The sequence below is a fragment of the Schistocerca cancellata genome, chromosome 5, assembly GCF_023864275.1.
Source record: "Schistocerca cancellata isolate TAMUIC-IGC-003103 chromosome 5, iqSchCanc2.1, whole genome shotgun sequence".
NCBI lineage: Eukaryota > Metazoa > Arthropoda > Insecta > Orthoptera > Acrididae > Schistocerca > Schistocerca cancellata.
Window position 1 is genome coordinate 249,982,222 of NC_064630.1, and position 20,938 is coordinate 250,003,159.

Genomic DNA, 20,938 nt, shown 5'->3' on the forward strand with positions numbered 1-20,938 from the left:
GCCCTGGGTTTTCTTTGACTTCCGTATGAAATTCCATGCAGTTCCGCGCTGTCCATTAGTGAAGAAAATACGAGCTTTCCGATTTGTGACTGGATCCATGACTTTATAGCAGATACAATCAAATATGGTATTCTTCACAACACGAAACTGGCAGATGTGAAGATAATTTCTGGAGTACCCCAAGGGACTCTTGTAGTGCCTTTACTTTTTGCAATATATAGATAAATAATTTAGTGGATCGCGTCGAAAGGTAAATGAGGCTGTTTGCAGACGGTGCTGGAGTCCGTAGGAAAGTAGCAACGCCAGAACACTGTAGCGTATAGCAGAAAATATTACTGGGTACCGCCGACTGGTTGAGGGACTGTCTCACCTGAGCATAAATGATAGCTCCACCGATGCTCTGCCCTTTCATACCTTGTAGACACGATGCTACCGCCATCTGTATATCAGCATATCCCTATCTCATGACTTCTGTCACCTTAGAATATATAAATGCGTGTTTGATAACCCTGAGTTTCCATGAGGCTTTTCACGGAGATGCTGTTGTACGCAGAGGAGTTGCGACACTAGTAAATTGTAGCGAAATGCGGAAAGGTCTGCAGAGGATCGACGCTTGGTGCTAGAGTACCAACTGACACCAACATAAACAGCTGCAAGACATTGCAAATACATGAACAAAAATTTCCTGCCACATTAAAACTGTGTGCTGGACCGAGACTCGAACTCGGGACCTTTACCTTCCTCGGGCAAGTGTTCTACCGTCTTTCTTTCGCGTTTTGTTCGTTGTATTTGGTCGTAGTGGACGTCACATTATATCCGTTGAAGTTCGTTGTTGATCCATTCACTCAGTTTCTTTACTACAGAGACCAGCAACGTCTTTGACCAAACACGCTGAGCTATCGTGCCTGCGACCGTCCGAGCTACCCGAGCACGACTCACGACCCTTCCTCACAGCTTCAGTTCTACCAGTACCCCGTCTCCTACCTTCCAAACTTCACAGAAGCTCTCCTGCGAACTTTGCAGAACTAGCACTCCTGAAAGAAAGGATATTGCGGAGACATGACTTAGCCACACCCTGGGGGATGTTTCCAGAATGAAATTTTCACTCTACAGCGGAGTGTGCGCTGACATGAAACTTCATGGCAGATTAAAACTGTGTGCCAGACCGAGACTCGTACTCGGGACCTTTTCCTTTCGTGAGCAAGTGTTCTTTGGTCCCATCTATGTCTCTTAGATAACTAATAATGTTCAGAATTAGTGTTAATTTTCTTTGTTTCCATTATGTCACAAATAATGCAATTGGTTTTAATATCTAATTTTTGTAATAAGTGAGTTTCGTAATTGTTGAGTCTTCCTATGGTTTTTTGTTTTTTTGTTTTGTTTTTTTTTCACAATAATCAGAGTTTAACTTTTCAGAAAAAATTTCTTTAATTTTAAACCCTCCTCCATCATTCTTAGTTAAGTTTTAAATAGTTTGCCACGTGTTCAGTGCACCTTACGCCACACGCAGCCATACAATGTTTCTGACAAGCAAAGAAAATTATAATAGTGGTTGTGTATTGTTCATAGAACCGAGGACCTAGAAACGATGGAGAGGCTGTAGCCCTCAGTGGTTCACCACCGCACAACAGGCTACAGCACTCTACCCACCTCACCACCCGCCCCACTCTGAACCCAGGGTTATTGTGCGGTTCGGCCGCCAGTGGATCCCCCTTCCCCCACCCCCCCACCCCCCACCCCCCCACGGCCCCTGGGGGAGGTAGCCCCAATCTTTGCATGGTACAGTAGTAATGGTGCACGCGTACATGGAGACAGTGTACGTGCAGCAATCGCCACAATTGAGGGGAACCAGCCCGCATTCGCCGAGGTAGATGGAAAACCGCGTTAAAAACCATCCACAGGCTGGCCGGCGTACCGGACCTCGCCACTAATCCGCCGGGCGGATTCGTGCCGGGGACTGGCACGCTTTCCCGCTCGAGAAGCAGCGCCAGCCGGGCAATTTAGCAGTGAGTGGATTAGTTTTCTTTAGCTGCTGCATTTGTTTTCGCGAACGTCAGTAAACAAACCAGAAAATAGCGCGCTGAGCAAGAGGTGAGTTATTTGTTTTCAGGGTAGATCTCTCTTTTTCATTCTTGGGAGCAAATAGAACGTAATCAGAATTTTCAGGTGTTGTCCTAAGTAAGCACAGTGAATAGTGAAGGTAATCTCAAAGAGTTAATTTCTTCTGAACTGAACAGTGTTTTATTTTGTGGATATTTGAAGTCAGACATTGCACTTCATGTTATATAAGTTCCATAATGTACTTCAATGTTGAGTTTCAGTTAAGTAATTTTCACAAAATACACAATTAGTTTCTTTTGGTATTTGATTAGATACATTTTCATTATTTCAAATTCATCATTTCACTAAGATTAAAGTTTTGTTTCACGACACTGCTCACAAGCGCAATACAGGGTCAACCATCAGTCAGTACTGCTCAGCAGTTGAATAAGATACGGTAAGGGCCAAGGGCGTACCCAGGATCTGAACTGGGGGGGGGGGGGGGCAGGTCATACTAGTCTCTGGAAACATACAGCACTTCTTATTAAATAAAACAGTAAACCAGTGAAAAACTGCTTTTAATAAACATTTCAAATACGAGAATGCACTTGTAAAATCCGAGAAAACATGCAACATTTCTTATTAAATAAAACAATAAACTAGTGAAAAACTGCGAACATTTTCTAGGGGGGGAGGGCAGCTGCTTTAATGGAGTATCTCCCACATACAAACCATTGCAGCTCTGTGTGTGTGTGTGTGTGTGTGTGTGTGTGTGTGTGTGTGTGTGTGTTTGTGTGTGTGTATGTGTATGTATATGTAGGTGGAGAGAGACAGAGGGAGCAGAAATGATTTTTATGTGTGATATGTTTCATTAAAGCAAAGCTCTTCTCATCTGACGTCTCTGCATCACAGGTAAAAGTTCTGCACTACCAAATGTGGACGAGCCATGTTGGCTTGTCGATAGCTAACTGGCTAAAATGTTGTATGTTGTGGCAGAGTGGATCTCATAAAACGATGCAATTCACCAAATAGGTTGTATCTTAAACGATTTTCCAATGTAAGTTGAAGAACTGATCTTCGTATGCGTGTGCTAAAGACAATACGCGTTTCAAATCACTTTGATCTATGTGGATTCTACAGATTTTATATATATGGGACACAATGACAATCCAGGATAACATAAATCGTACACTTTTAATTTCAAATCCGTGCCACACGTAAATACTGTTAAATCAGATACAGTTCTACTGAGATAATACATACAGGCAACTATAATGACTTCCACGAACGGTTTGTGTGGCAGTAACTATGTTAAACATTCTCAAAGTCAATTCAATTAGTATTTCATTCAACACTAGTCTCGATAGCCACAAATTATCAGAAATAAGTCCCCTTTTCTGTATTAAGCTACGTTCAGGTCACACACGGTAAGTCACCTCGAGAACTTTCAGAAGACATTGCATCACTTTCTGATTAAATTTTTTACGATACGATGGTATTAAACATGCATCATTGAGAAAGGTAGTCACGTTGTATTTCAATGCGCAAACGTGGACTCGTACCTTATTAATTAGAGTAAAGCGGGCCGGCCGGGGTGACCGAGCGGTTTTCGGTGCTACAGTCTGGAACCGCCCGACCGCTACGGTCGCAGGTTCGAATCCTGCCTCGGGCATGGATGTGTGTGATGTTCTTAGGTTGGTTAGGTTTAATTAGTTCTTAGTTCTAGGGGACTGATGGCCTCAGAAGTTAAGTCCCATAGTGCTCAGAGCCATTTTAACCATTTAGAGAAAACCGAGATGTTAGTGAGTTTCAGTTTGGTTTCAGTAGAAGGAAAGTTAACCCGTGACTAACATTAATTTATTTCAGTTTCAAATGTAACGTCCATTCTGCTATTTAAGTATCAGTGTCTGAGAACCATAACTAGGAGTAATCAGACTGAATTATACGAGGACGTGCTGAAAAGAAATTCCTCCGAATTTTTTATCCTGTTCTCAACATTGGTTGAGGTATTACACGTCATGCATATTACCCGGTCGACATTATCGCTTCGCTGACGCTAGTTGCAAACTTCTGCCGCTAGAGAACTCCGAATTGCAGTGTGTAACTTGGTGAAACTGGAGCTGAATTAAATATGAATTGAACTGGCCAGTGGGTGAGGAGAAATAACTTACTATAATCGTGTTTCTAATCGCAGCAAACGTACAACCAATTGAAATCCATGGAAGCATGAAAGCTGTGCACGGTGATGTGCATCAGTAATGTGCGACTTTGGGTTGATCGTTCTCGGAGTGAACGAGACCGTAATGATAACCTCAATGTGTGTGTGAATGACACAGACACTCGAGGGCGTGTACAGGCCATCATTGCAGAAGCGCAGTGCAGAAAACTGTATGCATGGTAGGTTCCTGAGCGGAGGAGATTGGATACCTATTAACATTTTCTTTTGAGTTTTAGTGTGAGGGTAAAGGGTTCCTTAACGACAATTTGAAGGGTGAAGAAAGCCACGTTTACCATTTTGACCCCGAAAACAAAAGAGCATTAATGGAATTCCACCAAAAAGGTTCACCGATGCCAAAACGTCCAACAACAACAGGCTAAGTTACGTTTACAGTGTTCTTGGATGTTTAAGGTGGGCAGCATTTGGAATTCATGCCTGAAGCCACCACCATAAACTTTGGAAGTCACCCCGACGCCCTCAGAAGACCGAAAGCACGAATTTGAAGAGTTCGTCAACACATGGAGAAGCCTCTCTTTCAGCATGACAATGTTATACCACACAAGCGTTGTGATATCTTTAACAATCCGATTTGGTTCACCGTCATCGGTCACCCTTTCTTCAGTCCCGACTTGTCCCCATCCGATTTTCATGTGTGTACAAAACTTAAAGAACACCTTTGAGGACTTCACTTTGACAGTGATATGGTGATTTCTATGCTACCTGGATGTTGAACTTCAGCTGTCTGATCGTGCCAGCTCATACTTCGTTTCTTGCCAAACTACAACGTGGCTGCTAGGATATTTTAATAGAACACGACAAGAAAATACTTTTCGATTCCATTCCTACATCAGCCTATTACATCGCATGTTGACATAAATTTCAAAGCAAGAAATTAGTCTGCAATTCTTTGTCACGTGCAGACCGATGGAAATTTGTTTGGCAAACTCCAGTATGGTTGACATTGCAGAGCACATGAATATGCGGACACGCTGCAGTTCTATACTCAGAGACCAGACGTACACATCCAGGTTGTATAGACATCATTGGATGAAGCGGAGCGAGCAGAGGTGTGACTATATCAATAAAGTCAGTCATTCTCCAGTGATGGTATCAATAAAATGAGCTTTCGTTTGAATAAATGTGTTCGTGACCAGGGTGACTATGTTGAGAATTAAGTATGTAGACATGAACTAAGGTGTTGAATGTAAATAAACTTTGTTTGATTTAAAAACCTTTAAAAGAAATTCAGAGGCATTACTTTTCAGCACGAACTCATATTTAATGTCTCCTGCGTGTTAAAATATAACAAGGCACAAGCAGTGCCTCGCAGTTGTCTGTTGGTGTGAATAAGGTATCCAACTCCGTGAGTCAAAATGAGTACTTGTTCAAACATTGCTCATTTTCTGTTTAACACCTTATGCACAGTCATTCTGCTAACTGGATTGCCGGTAGCAATGATATGGTGTGCTCAAAAGTGGTTCAAATGGCTCTGAGCACTATGAGACTTGACTTCTGAGGTCATCAGTCCCCTAGAACTTAGAACTACTTAAACCTAACTAACCTCACACACAGTAATGCCCGAGGCAGGATTCGAACATGCGACCCCAGCGGTCGCGCAATGCCAGACTGTAGAGCCTAGAACCGCTCGGCCACCCCGGCCGGCGTGGTGTGCTCATTTCATTCTTAAGCTCAGTCTGTATTACACCCGCTTTTTCGTCCAATGTGCCGCGTGCTATGAGGTACTTTAAAATATTTAATAGTCTTCTTAATAAATAAACATACAGCAATAATCTTTTTCGGCTTTTTCAAATCTTCTGCAGTCTTTTCTACCCATCTGAAACACTAATAAAATGAATACTATTGTGCGCGGTGGTAGCCAGTTCACTGGGTAAATACTATTATCCCAACTGAATAGTTTCATTCAACAACTATTTGATGTAAGGTAGAATTTACCATGACGGTGTGTAATCAGTACTGTGTTAGGAGAAGCACTGAAACAGGCAATTAACTGTGAACTGTGGTATGCCTTTGTTATCAACAAACACTCTTACTCACTAAAGTTACAAACAAAAACTAACTAAATCGCTCACATTTTGTCTCTTAAATGCAGAAGACTGCTATTACTGTGTTGTGCTCACCATCACGAATGATGATAGGGTTACCAGCATTACAGAGGAAAAGAACCACTCCACTTTTTAATTTTTCCAAACACACTAATAGTATATCTTTCTTTGATGATAATCTTTGTAAGCTCATAATATTACAGCATGTGGGACATTATCTGGATGGAGTCTTTGTTTAAAAAAAATGGCTCTGAACACTATGGGACTTAACTTCTGAGGTCATCAGTCCCCTACAACTCAGATCTACTTAAACCTAACTAACCTAAGGACATCACACACATTCATGCTCCAGGCAGGATTCGAACCTGTGAAAGTAGCGGTCGCGCGGTTCCAGACTGTAGCGCCTAGAACCGCTCGGTCACTACGGTCGGCGGAGTCTTTGTCTCTGGATTATTTGTGTAATGTCTAGATTTCTCACTCATGTGGATTTTGTGTGATTTGTATATATACGTTTTCTCTAGAAAATGAATGTCAGTGTTTTACGTTTTTGTGTAACATGATAATCTATGAAGAAACTTGTTACAATTATGTTGTAAAATCATGCTGTATGATGGCAATTTGTTACAATTTTGATGTGACGTGGAGTGCAATCTCTTACATTATTGCTGTGACGGGGAGGACAATTTGTTACAATTTTTCTGTAATGTGGACAGTTTGTTACACATTCACTGTAATATAGAGGGCAGTTTCTTTGTTATAACATCGGTCAATTTCTTACACGAAGGACAATTTCTTAGAATATTGCTGTAACATGGAGGGCAATTTATTACAATTTTGCTATAACATGGACAGCTGGCTACATTTTCACTGCAACATAGGTGAAAATTTGTTGCAACTTCGCTTTAACATGCACAGCAATTAGTTACAATTTGATAGTTAATCTGTAACCAACTATAAAAAGGCCGTATGCACAATATGTTACGTTTTGTTATAAATTGTTGTGTTATATATAGCTGATTTCCTTGTGAGGATAACGTAAGAAATTACAAACAGAAGAAGAAAAGTGGCACAATGACAAGAGAGACATAAAGTGAAGTGACAAACAAAGTAATATCTTGTTCTTCACTGATGAGGAAGCCCGCTAACAAATACGGAATAAATCGGTACAGCGATTCTGTCGAAAAATGAAAACTGTTTCTGCAGGCAATATATGCTGTAGTTAGGAAAACTTTATTTTATTTAAAGTAACTTAGAGAGCATTTCCACATGAATTAACTTTGAAGTGCATTGCTACCCTCCACAACAAACACAGTGACTCAATAAAGTAAATACAATATTTGTATAGTCCCTTAACATTGCTGAATAGAGATATTATTTCAGTCTTAGTTTCAAACTGATATTCATTTATGCCTAATGTTGGATAGAAAAACTCTTGCCAGAACTTCTCAGAGGGGAAGATGTGACTGAAGAAGCATGAACTTCAACTTCCCATCAGATCTGTGTCCTAACCACTACTCAGATTTGGGCAGCTATTGTAAAAGAAGACACGCTGAGAGTGATTATGATGAGAAAAGTGATGATGATTATTATGATTACAGTGAGGAAAAAGAAGAATAAAATAATTACAATAAGGAAGATGACATTTATGACTGGAAAACAGTCTCCAACAAACCCCCCAGCACGTATCATCTGGAATAATCTGAAAGAATTGGTAGGGTGATTAGTTTTGAGGCAGTCTTCGAAAGCAGCAGGCAATAATTCACTAGATAATGAAACAATTTCTGTTGAAGAGAAAGTTCGTGAAACACCAATTATTGTTTGAAGTTGCAGAAAATAAAGTGAAAGACTCAATGGTAAGCTGCATATAAGAACATTAAATCTTACCTAGAGAAATGAAGAATGTATTTTTTACACTGAACTGCTTCTGCATCATTATGACAAAGTGACTGATTGTTACATTAAGGACACACTGTTCATATTATATATGATTAGCCCACAAAATACAGTTAATTGCCATTCCTATTTTAACAGGCATATGCAGCAGTAGAAGCTTGGTTGTCTAATGGGGATACCTCAAATATTAATTCAAATCGTAAGAATTTACTTTTTGCAATAGATGACTGGAAAACAGTCTCTGTTGCGGATGAAAATTAAATTAATATTTTTTCCAATTCGCCAGACAGCATAAATTATCAAAGTTCACTGTGAAAATGTTTTGCAATAGGATTTCTATTTATAGTTTTTCTTGTTTTCTTTTCATTCCCACTGTAATACATTATAATGGTGGAGCAGTTGTAGAAATAATTTGTGAAAACACATGACAGATGAAATTTAATGACGAGGCGGTATAGCATTTGCCGAGGTCGAACGTTATGCAGTGTGTGTGTGTGTGTGTGTGTGTGTGTGTGTGTGTGTGTATTTGCTACTAACAGGCAAGTTGCTTACATTATTTCATATTTATGTAGCAGTTTTGACACTAAACTGATAACATAGAGAGATATATGTATATGGCTACACAACAGAGAAGAGAATATATAACGCCATTTTACGAAAATATCTCTGACTTCCAAGTGAAGGTTTCGGAAATAATTCATATCTTTCAACTTGGTGCCATTTTATCGAAGTGACTATCTTATTTTAGTACTATGCCAATGAAATACAGAAGTGTGTGTGCATACACAGTTTCAGAGGTAAACACACACTGAAGGAGAAAGATCACAATGCCAATAAATAACTAATGTACAATAATGAAATTTCGGCAGCATATTTGCCTAGGTAACATATCACAGGTTCATATAGGTCCGAAATAAGTCATGACGAATGTGAAATGCTGATACAATAATATCATGTGTAACTGCCAGAATGTTGAATGCAAGCTTCCAAGTGTGCATGCATTGTGTTGTAGAGGTGCCAGATGTCAGTTTTAGGGACGGAGTTCCATGCCCGTTGCACATGATTGGTCAATACAGGGATGGTGTGATGATGCTGGTGTGAATAATGCGGATGATGATGTTCCACATGTGCTCCATCGGAGACAGATCTTGTGATCGAGCAGGCCAAGGCAACATGTTGACACTTTGTAGAGCATGTCTGGTTACAACAGCGGTATGTGGGCGAGCGTTGTCCATTTGGAAAGCACCCCCTGGGACACTGTTCATGAATGGCAGCACAACCGGTCGAATTACCAGACTGCCACACAAATTTGCAGTCAGGGTGCGTGGGATAGCCAAGAGAATGGTATTGCTATCGTACGGAACCGCATCCCACATCATAACTTCAGGTTTAGGTCCAGTAGATTGAGCAAGCAGATATGTTGGCTGCAGACCCTCAACTGACCTTTGCAGTAACCAATACAAAACCATTACTGACGCCGAGGCAGAACAAGCTTTCAAGCTTTCATCAGAAAACGCAACAGACTCCCACCGTCCCTCCAATGAGTTCTCGCTTGACACCACTAAAGTCGCAAATGGCGGTGGTTTCGGGTCATGGAATGCACATCTGTCTCGGATCTGTCCTTGAAGTAAACAATTCTTTGTGTCACTGTGGTGCCAATTGCTGCTCAAATTTCTGCTGCAGATGCAATAGGATGCGCCATAGCCATACACAGAACACGATGGTCGTCCCTCTCTTTTCTGCCATGTGGTCGTCAGGAACCTGATATTCTTGTGACCACACATTCTCGTCACCGCCGGTGCTAGCAGTCCTGTACAGTGGCTATATTCCTGCAAAGGCTTTCTGCAGTTTCGCAGGAGGAAGACTCAGCTTCTCTTAGACCTATTACACGATCTCGTTCAAACCCTGTGAGGCTTTTATAATGGAGTTTTTGTCACCTTCACGCCCGGGTTCCCGGGTTCGATTCCCGGCGGGGTCAGGAATTTTCTCTGCCTCGTGATGACTGGGTGTTGTGTGCTGTCCTTAGGTTATTTAGGTTTAAGTAGTTCTAAGTTCTAGGGGACTGATGACCATAGTGCTCAGAGCCATTTGAACCATTTTTTTTTGTCACCTTAAAGTCTTTCTTGACTAACATCATCTCACCACGTCCAAACTCAAAAGCGAAGCTCCCGACCATTACAGCCCGTATTTGAAGCAAACGTAAATTGCGTCCTCATAGCGGTGCTACTGGATTCACTTTAATGCCACTGGTGTGAAACTTGAACAACCATCTCTCAGACGTAGAAGCACGCCTGCCAATATTCGTTTACGTTGCACAACTCCTCCTTGGAGTGGCGATTTCTTTCCGCCTGATTATCTTTTAAAATGACGTCATTTTATGTAAATATCTTTGAACGTGAGGCCATTTCAAGGGAAGCATACGTAACTTTTTTGGAAATAATGTATACTGTATCTTCGAACTTGCTGCCATCTTTACGCAACTTCCTGCCTCATCTTAATATTTCGCTGAGATTAACTGGAGGAGGAGAGAGGCTGAAAATCAAAACAGGCCTAGTTACATCGTCTTGTTTTTTTTTTAACTTCTCAGTATCACTTATTGGTTTCCTCCACCATCTTCCGGTTTGATTGGCTCGAGATGAGATTTATACCAAATAAATTAACAAATGTCGGAGCTGATCCTCCTTGGTACACAAAACGGGTTAGAACACTGTTGCAGAAACAACGAAATAAACACGCCAAATTTTAACAGACGGAAAATCCCCAAGATTGGCGATCTTTTACATAAGCTCAAAATTTAGCGCTGACTTCAATGCGAGATGCCTATAACAGTTTCCACAATGAAACGTTGTCTCGAAACCTCGCAGAAAATCCAAAGAGATTCTGGTCGTATGTGAAGTATGTTAGCGTCAATAAACAATCAATGCTTTCTCTGCGCGATAGCAATGGAGATACAGTCGAAGACTGTGCTGTCAAAGCAGAGTTGCTAAACAGAGGCTTCCGAAATGCCTTCACAAAGGAGGACGAAGTAAATATTCCAGAATTCGAGTCAAGAACAGCTGCCAACATGAGTAACGTAGAAGTAAATATCCTCGGAGTAGTGAAGCAACTTAAATCACTTAATAAAACCAAGTCTTCTGGTCCAGACTGTATACCAATTAGGTTCCTTTCGGAGTATACTGATGCATTAGCTTCATACTTAACAATTATATACAACCGTTCGCTCGACGAAAGATCCGTACCCAAAGACTGGAAAGTTGCACAGGTCACACGAACATTCAAGAAAGATAGTATGAGTAATCCACTAAATTACAGGCCCATATCGTTAACGTCGATATGTAGCAGGATTTTGGAACATATATTGTGTTTGAACATTATGAATTGTAACCTCCCCACAAAATTTCGTAAGACAATTATTTAATATAAATGGAGCCAAGTGAAACCTTCCCACAAAAATGTAGAAAGACTATGATTTGAATGTTAACAAGAATACAACCTAACGTAACCTCCCAGCAAATAAATTCAATGACAATGACCATTAGACAAAAATTAGCAATCTGACCCAAGTATAAGTTCCTCACATCATCATCATCATCATCATCATTTAAGACTGATTATGCCTTTCAGCGTTCAGTCTGGAGCATAGCCCCCTTATACAGTTCCTCCATGATCCCCTATTCAGTGCTAACATTGATGCCTCTTCTGATGTTAAACCTATTACTTCAAAATCATTCTTAACCGAATCCAGGTACCTTCTACTCGGTCTGCCCCGACTCCTCCTACCCTCTACTGCTGAATCCATGAGTCTCTTGGGTAACCTTGCTTCTCCCATGCGTGTAACATGACCCCACCATCTAAGCCTGTTCGCCCTGACTGCTACATCTATAGAGTTCATTCCCAGTTTTTCTTTGATTTCCTCATTGTGGACACCCTCCTGCCATTGTTCCCATCTACTAGTACCTGCAATCATCCTAGCTACTTTCATATCCGTAACCTCAACCTTGTTGATAAGGTAACCTGAATCCACCCAGCTTTCGCTCCCATACAACAAAGTTGGTCGAAAGATTGAACGGTGCACAGATAACTTAGTCTTGGTACTGACTTCCTTCTTGCAGAAGAGAGTAGATCGTAGCTGAGCGCTCACTACATTAGCTTTGCTACACCTCGCTTCCAGTTCTTTCACTATGTTGCCATCCTGTGAGAATATGCATCCTAAGTACTTGAAACCGTCCACCTGTTCTAACTTTGTTCCTCCTATTTGGCACTCAATCTGTTTATATTTCTTTCCCACTGACATTACTTTCGTTTTGGAGATGCTAATCTTCATACCATAGTCCTTACATTTCTGATCTAGCTCTGAAATATTACTTTGCAAACTTTCAATCGAATCTGCCATCACAACTAAGTCATCCGCATATGCAAGACTGCTTATTTTGTGTTCACATATCTTAATCTCACCCAGCCAGTCTATTGTTTTCAACATATGATCCATGAATAATATGAACAACAGTGGAGACAGGTTGCAGCCTTGTCTTACCCCTGAAAATACTCTGAACCATGAACTCAATTTACCATCAACTCTAACTGCTGCCTGACTATCCATGTAAAGACATTTAATTGCTTGCAAAAGTTTGCCTCGTATTCCATAATCTTGTAGAACAGACAATAACTTCCTCCTAGGAACCCGGTCATATGCCTTTTCTAGATCTATAAAGCATAGATACAATTCCCTGTTCCACTCATAACACTTCTCCATTATTTGCCGTAAGCTAAAGATCTGGTCCTGACAACCTCTAAGAGGCCTAAACCCACACTGATTTTCATCCAATTGGTCCTCAACTAATACTCGCACTTTCCTTTCAACAATACCTGAGAAGATTTTACCCACAACGCTGATTAAAGAGATACCTCTGTAGTTGAGGTATCTCTTTAATCAGCGTTGTGGGTAAAATCACAAACAAAAAAAATCAAACTCAATTCAGTGATAAGAAAATCTCAGTGATAATGAAATTTCAATTAAACCGAAATATCGGTCTTTGGCCCTGTGTAAAAAAAATCATAATTAATTTCTTACCTCATTCGAAACTGCATGTCAAAGTTCTGCTCTTATTGTTGGCCACGGCTTGGAGGAAATGCATTGTAAGTATTATTTTTTTTGAATTTAAGGGAAACTTTTCTGTAAGGAAATGCAAGGGAAATATTATTGCAAAAAAGGATTGTTTGTTAAAAATGCTTAGTTTGAAATCAAATTATTATTGGGGCGATTCTTGTGAACAAATTTAAACACATTTAAGATCCATTACAATACATTGTTAGCTGAGCGCAAAGCTTATTTAAAAATATACCTCGTCCTGAATCTTGACCAGAATGCCATGTCGACGCCCGTCGACTCCTCACACACAACTGCACTGGGCTGCTATTACCGACAGACTGCCTACATGCAGCTGCACTGCAAACTCTCAACCGACTGCCTCCTCTCGCGGCTCGCTACTCACTACTACTGCATCTCGCAACAAACTGCTTACTCTCGCGGCTCGCTATTACTCTCTGGTCAAAGATTGTTATGCCTCACCATCGCTGCGTACGCGTTTCATAACCCTCCACTGGGGGGGCAAAAATTTGGCAGCGATGGTGAGTCATTTGGACTTGCCAATCGTGGCAAAATTTTTCTAAGTAATTAGCTTTACAATTTACAGAATATTCAGATGTAGTACATGAATTAAATGTGGTGCACATGCACCGTGTACAAAACATTTCAGACAAAGACAAAACATAAGTACAAAACATATCAGGAAAATGTATATACAAATTATTTGATAGATAACAATGTGCACACGCACTGAAAAATTCTTTAGCATTTTCACAACAAATAAACAATGGCAAAAAATCATGTTGACAAGTGCACATGCACTGCAGTTTAAAACATATCATCAAATCACAAAATGTATTAATAAATGGTAAAAGTGCACACACACTGTAGTACAGAAGATGTTTTTCTACAACAAACAAACAAATCAAGAAGTGTAATAAAGTGCACATGCACTATAGAAGTCTTTAGTAATTTCAGGATAACTGATCTCATTAACAAAAGAAAAGAAGTGCACACGCACTGTATATGACCTTTTCATTTTACAATAATTAGGGAAGGAATAGGAAGGATTGCGTCATGGTTGTAGCACTTAGGTTGCACGCAGCTGCACTGAAAGTCCATATATTTCCACAGAAATACAACACCAAGTGAGACCATTTGCTGTTCTTTTCCCAGAAGTATTTATCAGCGTATCCAAGACACTGAGATGTCGTAGTAATATTCCCAGTTTTCATTTTGACAGTATATCAGGTACACCAAACAGTGGGACCATAATAACATCTTCATCGCTCATGGTGGTGGACAGCATGTCGTGTCAACACCACGCTTTTACAAGGCACACCAACGTAGAATTAGTGCAAAACCAAATATAGTGCTCCATGATCATGAGGATGGACAGGACAAATGGATATTACAGTAATTCAGGGTAGTTAGCTCACATACAATTCGTCATTAGTAATAATATTAGTAGTTTGAGGCATTCATAGTCCAACTATTGAACATTTCTGTACCATGAATGTAGTATTACAGAAAAATGTTCACAAAATTAAATTATTGGCATCATGGGTAATCTTATTACAATAAACAGTGGCAGTCCTTGGCCAGTTACAAAGCATATTTAGTATGACAGAATAATGTTCATCTGAACTCTTCATTGAAAAGGAGAGTCAATTATTGGCATAGCATTAACATAATTCATTGAGGTATACTAATTATTGGCACTCAGTGGCCAGCAAGTATTGAATAGTACAGAACATTACACTAATTATTGGCACTCAGTGGCCAGCAAATATTGAATAGTACAAAACATTACACTAATTATTGGCATTTGGCACTCAGTGGCCAGCAAGTACTGAATAGTACAAAACATTACGCTAATTATTGGCACTTGGCACTCAGTGGCCAGCAAGTACTGAATAGTACAAAACATTACACTAATTATTGGCACTTGGCACTCAGTGGCCAGCAAGTACTGAATAGTACAAAACATTACACTAATTATTGGCACTTGGCACTCAGTGGCCAGCAAGTACTGAATAGTACAAAACATTACACTAATTATTGGCACTCAGTGGCCAGCAAGTACTGAATAGTACAAAACATTACACTAATTATTGGCACTCAGTGGCCAGCAAGTACTGAATAGTACAAAACATTACACTAATTATTGGCACTTGGCACTCAGTGGCCAGCAAGTACTGAATAGTACAAAACATTACACTAATTATTGGCACTTGGCACTCAGCGGCCAGCAAATATTGAATAGTACAAAACATTACACTAATTATTGGCACTCAGTGTCCAGCAAGTATTAAATAGTACAACTTTTTTTTTTCATTCAGTATTATTCAGAAATCTCTTAATTCATTATAAAAAAATCAGTTAATTACAGTCATAGCATTAATAATCAGTATTACTCAGAAATCTCTTAAGTCATTATTCGGGACTGGTAATACATATTTTTTTTTTTGTGCTAGCAAAGCATTGCTTTTGGTAATTATAAGAGAAAGCAAGAAGAGAAAAAAGGAAAAAAAAATTTGGTACTTATGAAACAAGGCAGTATATGTGATCACATTTATAAATGATAGACACAAATGGGCAAAAAAAATGTAAGTGCTAGTACAGGTATAATAAGTAACAGGTTTAGTAAGTATCATAAAAAGCTTCTGCTCGAAAAAATACAAAATGGATTATTGAACTGAAAGAAGAAACGCATACTATGCTGAAAAGTAGTGAACTTCGAATTAACAGGTAGTGAAATGTGTATAAAAATATGTTCCATAGCTGTCCTTTCCAAAACCTTCAGTCATCCTACTATCCAATATAACACCTGCTGTTAAAGCAAACTGCAACAAATACTTAAATAACTACATAGTATAAATACATAAACTTCAACATCATCCTCATCTGTAAAGAAAAAAACTTCATTATCCATCACTTCATTATTCATAACTCCATCATTATCATCACCTGTAAAGAAAAACTTCATTATTCATAGTATCACACTCTTCAACATTATTCATCAGCATTCATTATCATCTGCAAAATATATCACTTCATTATTCATTACACAATTATTCCTTATCTCTAACATATTTCATCACTAAAACTAAAATGTGTAGTTCTGTCTGACAGCCTGCATCAATTGCTTCGTATTCTGAAAGAAAAAATTAGTTAAGACTGCTATTCTGCGATGTGTATTGTATATTCTTGTTAATGCTTGTTAATTCTGATCCATTTACTCTTCCTCATAAAGTTTTTTTTTTTTGCATCTTCTTTCGTTTATTCCGTAGGTGAAATTCCCATTTCTGTTTAATTTATTTTCTTTACACGTTATTTCTTTCTGAAAATGATGAACAAAGATTAATGTCTTGCATTCAAATCATATACCCACTAAATAATTACTGATTAACGGTAACAGAATCAAGCATACAGCATAACATGACAGAAAACGTAATATGTCAAAAGCATAGACAGTGTTCAAAGGCAAAATGTACACGGAATATCACAATGCAGCAGCAAAAAATGTAAAAATAGTCACGATGTTGAGATATCTTAAAGCAAAAATGTCAAAGTCAACTGGTGTTTGCTATGTCTTAGCTAATTCATAGTGCATACAAACAAAACAGGAAAATAATCATATATACATAAAAAAATGGAAAATGTGCACGGTCTGACGTGTAACGACAAGAAAAGCGACCTGCTAACCTTATCTTGCCGAGCACTTGCCAAGAAAAATACGACAGTCATCAGTAGGTAATCATATAAATATAATTGCATAAGTGGTCATAAAATGTGTAAGTTCGTCTGGAAAAAATATGCACGGTCTGATGTGTAATCGACAAGAGGAGCGACCTGCTAACCTTACCTTGCCGAGCACTTGCCAAGAAAAATACGACAGTCATCAGTAGGTAATCATATAAATATAATTGCATAAGTGGTCATAAAATGTGTAAGTTCGTCTGGAAAAAATATGCACGGTCTGATGTGTAATCGACAAGAGGAGCGACCTGCTAACCTTACCTTGCCAGGCACTTGACAAGAAAATATACGATAATCGTCAGTAAGTGTTCATGTGAGTATAATTGCATACGTAATCATAAAAAAATTAGGAAATGGCATTACTGTGCGATAAATCATAAAGTATGTTTATTGAATAAAGGGTTTGATGTTGGAGACGTGGTGATTGCCTTTACTTTTTTTCGTTCTCAAAGTTTCGACGTGTACAACATTGGGGTGAGGAATGCTGCGAATCCGATATGGACCTGCGTATAAAAGTTCGAATTTACTGCACTTACCTTTTATTCTACTGGATAAATGGTGTGTACGTACTAATATCTTCTGTCCAACGTGAAAGTCTCGACGTGTACAAACCTGTTTTTGCTGTCTTCTCCGGCGCTCTGCGGCACGTTTGATGTTGTTCAGTGCAATGTCAATTATTTCGTGGTGTCTTAGTCGACGATGTCTCGGAAAATTTACTAATTCTTTAATCTTGTTAGGTGGTTCTACATTTTTCAGTATAACAGACGGAGATAGCATAGTGGATTCATTTGGAATGGAGTTAATTACATCTTGGAATGAGAATATGTGTGTGTCCCAATCAATATGTCTTTTGTGGCAGTATATTCTACACAGTTTACCAATTTCTTTCATTAATCGTTCACAAGGATTCGAAGAAGCATGGTACTTGGATATATAGATCGGAGAAATGTTTCTAGCTCGTAACATACGTGTCCATATTGCAGATCGAAACTGTGGTCCATTGTCGGAAATTACTTTCATCACATGCCCTACATGAAATAGAAAATGCTTTACAAATGCTTTCGAAACAGTTTTAGCAGTAGCTTTGCGTAACGGAGTGAAGGTAACAAATTTTGAAGTGAGTTCAACAGCGACAAAGATGTAGCAAAAACCTCTATTAGTTCTAGGAATCGGACCAAAAATGTCTACTGCGGCCATATGTATTAATTTAACAGGTACAATCGGATATAATGGAGGAATATGTGAAGTTGTGTCTGACTTAGCTTTCTGGCAAATTTTACATGACGCTAAAACTCGTCGTATACGTTTCTCCATGTTGTTAAAATAACAGTTCAGTCTCAATATAAGAAAACATTTTCTTGCTCCGTAATGTGCGTAACTTAAATGAGTGTACCAGATTAGTTTGTTAACAAGTTCGTCAGGGATGCATAATAACCAATTGTTGCTGTCAGGGTGAGAGCGGCGAAATAGAATGTTATTGCGTACAGTGTAGTGATTTCTAATCGTAACATTATTCTTATCTTGGCAAAGGTGTTTAATTTCTTTCCACACATTGTCTTTACTTTGCTCTTTTGCTATGTCCTGTAATGACGACGAAATAAAATTTTCAAATGCAACTTTTGCTGGATGTACATGACGCTGAAATTTGCTTTGCAGAAGTTGGTTGCTACGTCTTGCTGATTGTTGCAAAGAGAACGAGATAATGCGACTGCTACAACATTTTGTGTGCCGGGAATATGAACAATTGTGAAATTAAATTCCTGCAAGTAAAGTTTCCATCTGCTTAACCTGTCGTGAGTGAATTTAGCTGAAAGTAAAAACTGTATCGCTCTGTGGTCTGTGTAAACGGTAGTGTGTCTTCCATAAAGAAAATGCCTAAATCTCGTAAAAGCCCAAACAACACATAATGTTTCAAGTTCAGTAACGGAATAATTTCGTTCAGCAGGTGACAAAATGCGGCTTGCAAATGCGATGTTTTTGATTACTGTAGAGCCATCTTCTTCAATTTCCTGAAAAATATGTACGCCTAAAGCTGTGTTGGAACTGTCGGTGGCAATGGAAAAATCTCTGGTAAGATCTGGGTGCGATAAAAGTGGTGCATTCAACAAAGCGTATTTCAAATAACATTTTCGTGGACAAGATTCTGTGTGTCAAAAGTATTGCTTACATTATTGGAATATGCAACCTGTACTGTATTTAATCAAATTCTATCTGACGTGTTATTGAATGTACGCTGAAAATTGTGCTAATTAATTTTACGTATGTCGTGATAGTCATTTCCATACGGCGCATTGCGATAGAGATTGAAATACTGTTTTTTCTGTACGTAGTTATTTCCTCATGGCTATGCGTTACTATTTGTTGTAGCTGGGACTATACGTGCACGCGGCGAAACATTAAAGCTTGGTTGACCTTGTAGACTGCATTGTTGGTTAGGAATGCTAAGCGGCTGACTTTCATGCTGTTGTGGTGAAAAACGTCTATTGTTACAAAAATGTGTTTACTGTTACTGATAATTTTACACGTACTGATGATTAAAATTTTGTCAGTTATTAAAATTACGCTGGTAGTTGTGGAGTGCCTAATAAAAATTGTCACTTTCGGTATAACTTGTCAAATCCGATTTTCTTTACATATTCTTAATTCTAAATAGAGCAATGGTTAAAGAGCGGTTTTGATAGATATAAAGGATAGTAGAAGAGAAGGCAGCAGTGCAGAAAACTAAAGATGAAACAGCACTACTACAGCTCGGGGCCCTATGCTCGCTACGGCACATCTTCATTAAAGCGTAATGAATCCCCTGAGGTTCATTAAGCGCTACAAATAAATTTTAGCTTTTGCGTTAGACGCAATGGCGGTAAAAATTCAGAAATAAATTGCTGTATCCATACTAATTCATGTTTTTGCATTACACGAAATGTTGGTAAAAATTCAAGAGCAAATTGTCGTATCCAGTTCAAAGCTAGTTTCTGCGTTACAGGTAATAGCGGTGAAAGTACAAAAATAAATCGTCGTATACAGTTCAAATCGTGTATCTGTGCTCTGTCATTATTAAATTCCTTAGTTTTTCTTACAGATAAAAACTGCTCGTAATCAACGTTATCGTCTCTGAATTTGTGAACACGTTCAGGTTTGTGCGAGAATCTGTTTTTCTGTGTCAGTTCGGATTTCAAGTTGCGTAGCTTTTCAGATTTTAAATCGCGTACTCTTTGTAGATTACCCAAATTATATGCACTGCGTGAATCTGACAAATGTTCGCTAAGTGGCGTCTGCTGTGCTGTGTTATTATGAAATATTTTTCATCTCTGTTACCTCTTGCTGTAAACTTGACAATTTTCTGCGCAACGTGTTGTTAGACGAATCGATCTCATTAACTGTCTGCTGCAAATTTTGAAATTCAGGTGTTTGGTTAAATGAAACCGGTGCAGTATCGTCTGATTTGCTGTCATTATTACATTCAATAGCGTCAATACGACTGGCCAATTCATCATATTTTTCAGTCAGTATTTTTGCCTGATCATCGTTTTTACTGTCATAAGCATTAATCTGTTTTTGTAACTTACGTGTAGTTTCGTTCAGTTTTTTAACGTCAGCTTTCATGACATCGGAATCCTGTGTTAGTTCTAATTGTTCGAGTCTGTCGGTCACTGTTTGGAAATCGGTTGTGTATGTGTCTGTTTTCGATTTAAGATCAGAAATTTCGTCACGTAATTCTGTGTTCGACTGTTTGATGGAATTAATTTCGTCGGACACTGTAGCAATATTGTTGTCTACGTATGTCTTCGCTTTCGCGAACAATTTACGTTTGTCTTCCTGTCTCTGTGCAGTGATTGTTTCCATTACCTGACGTTTTACTTTATTTTGATCCTGAATAAA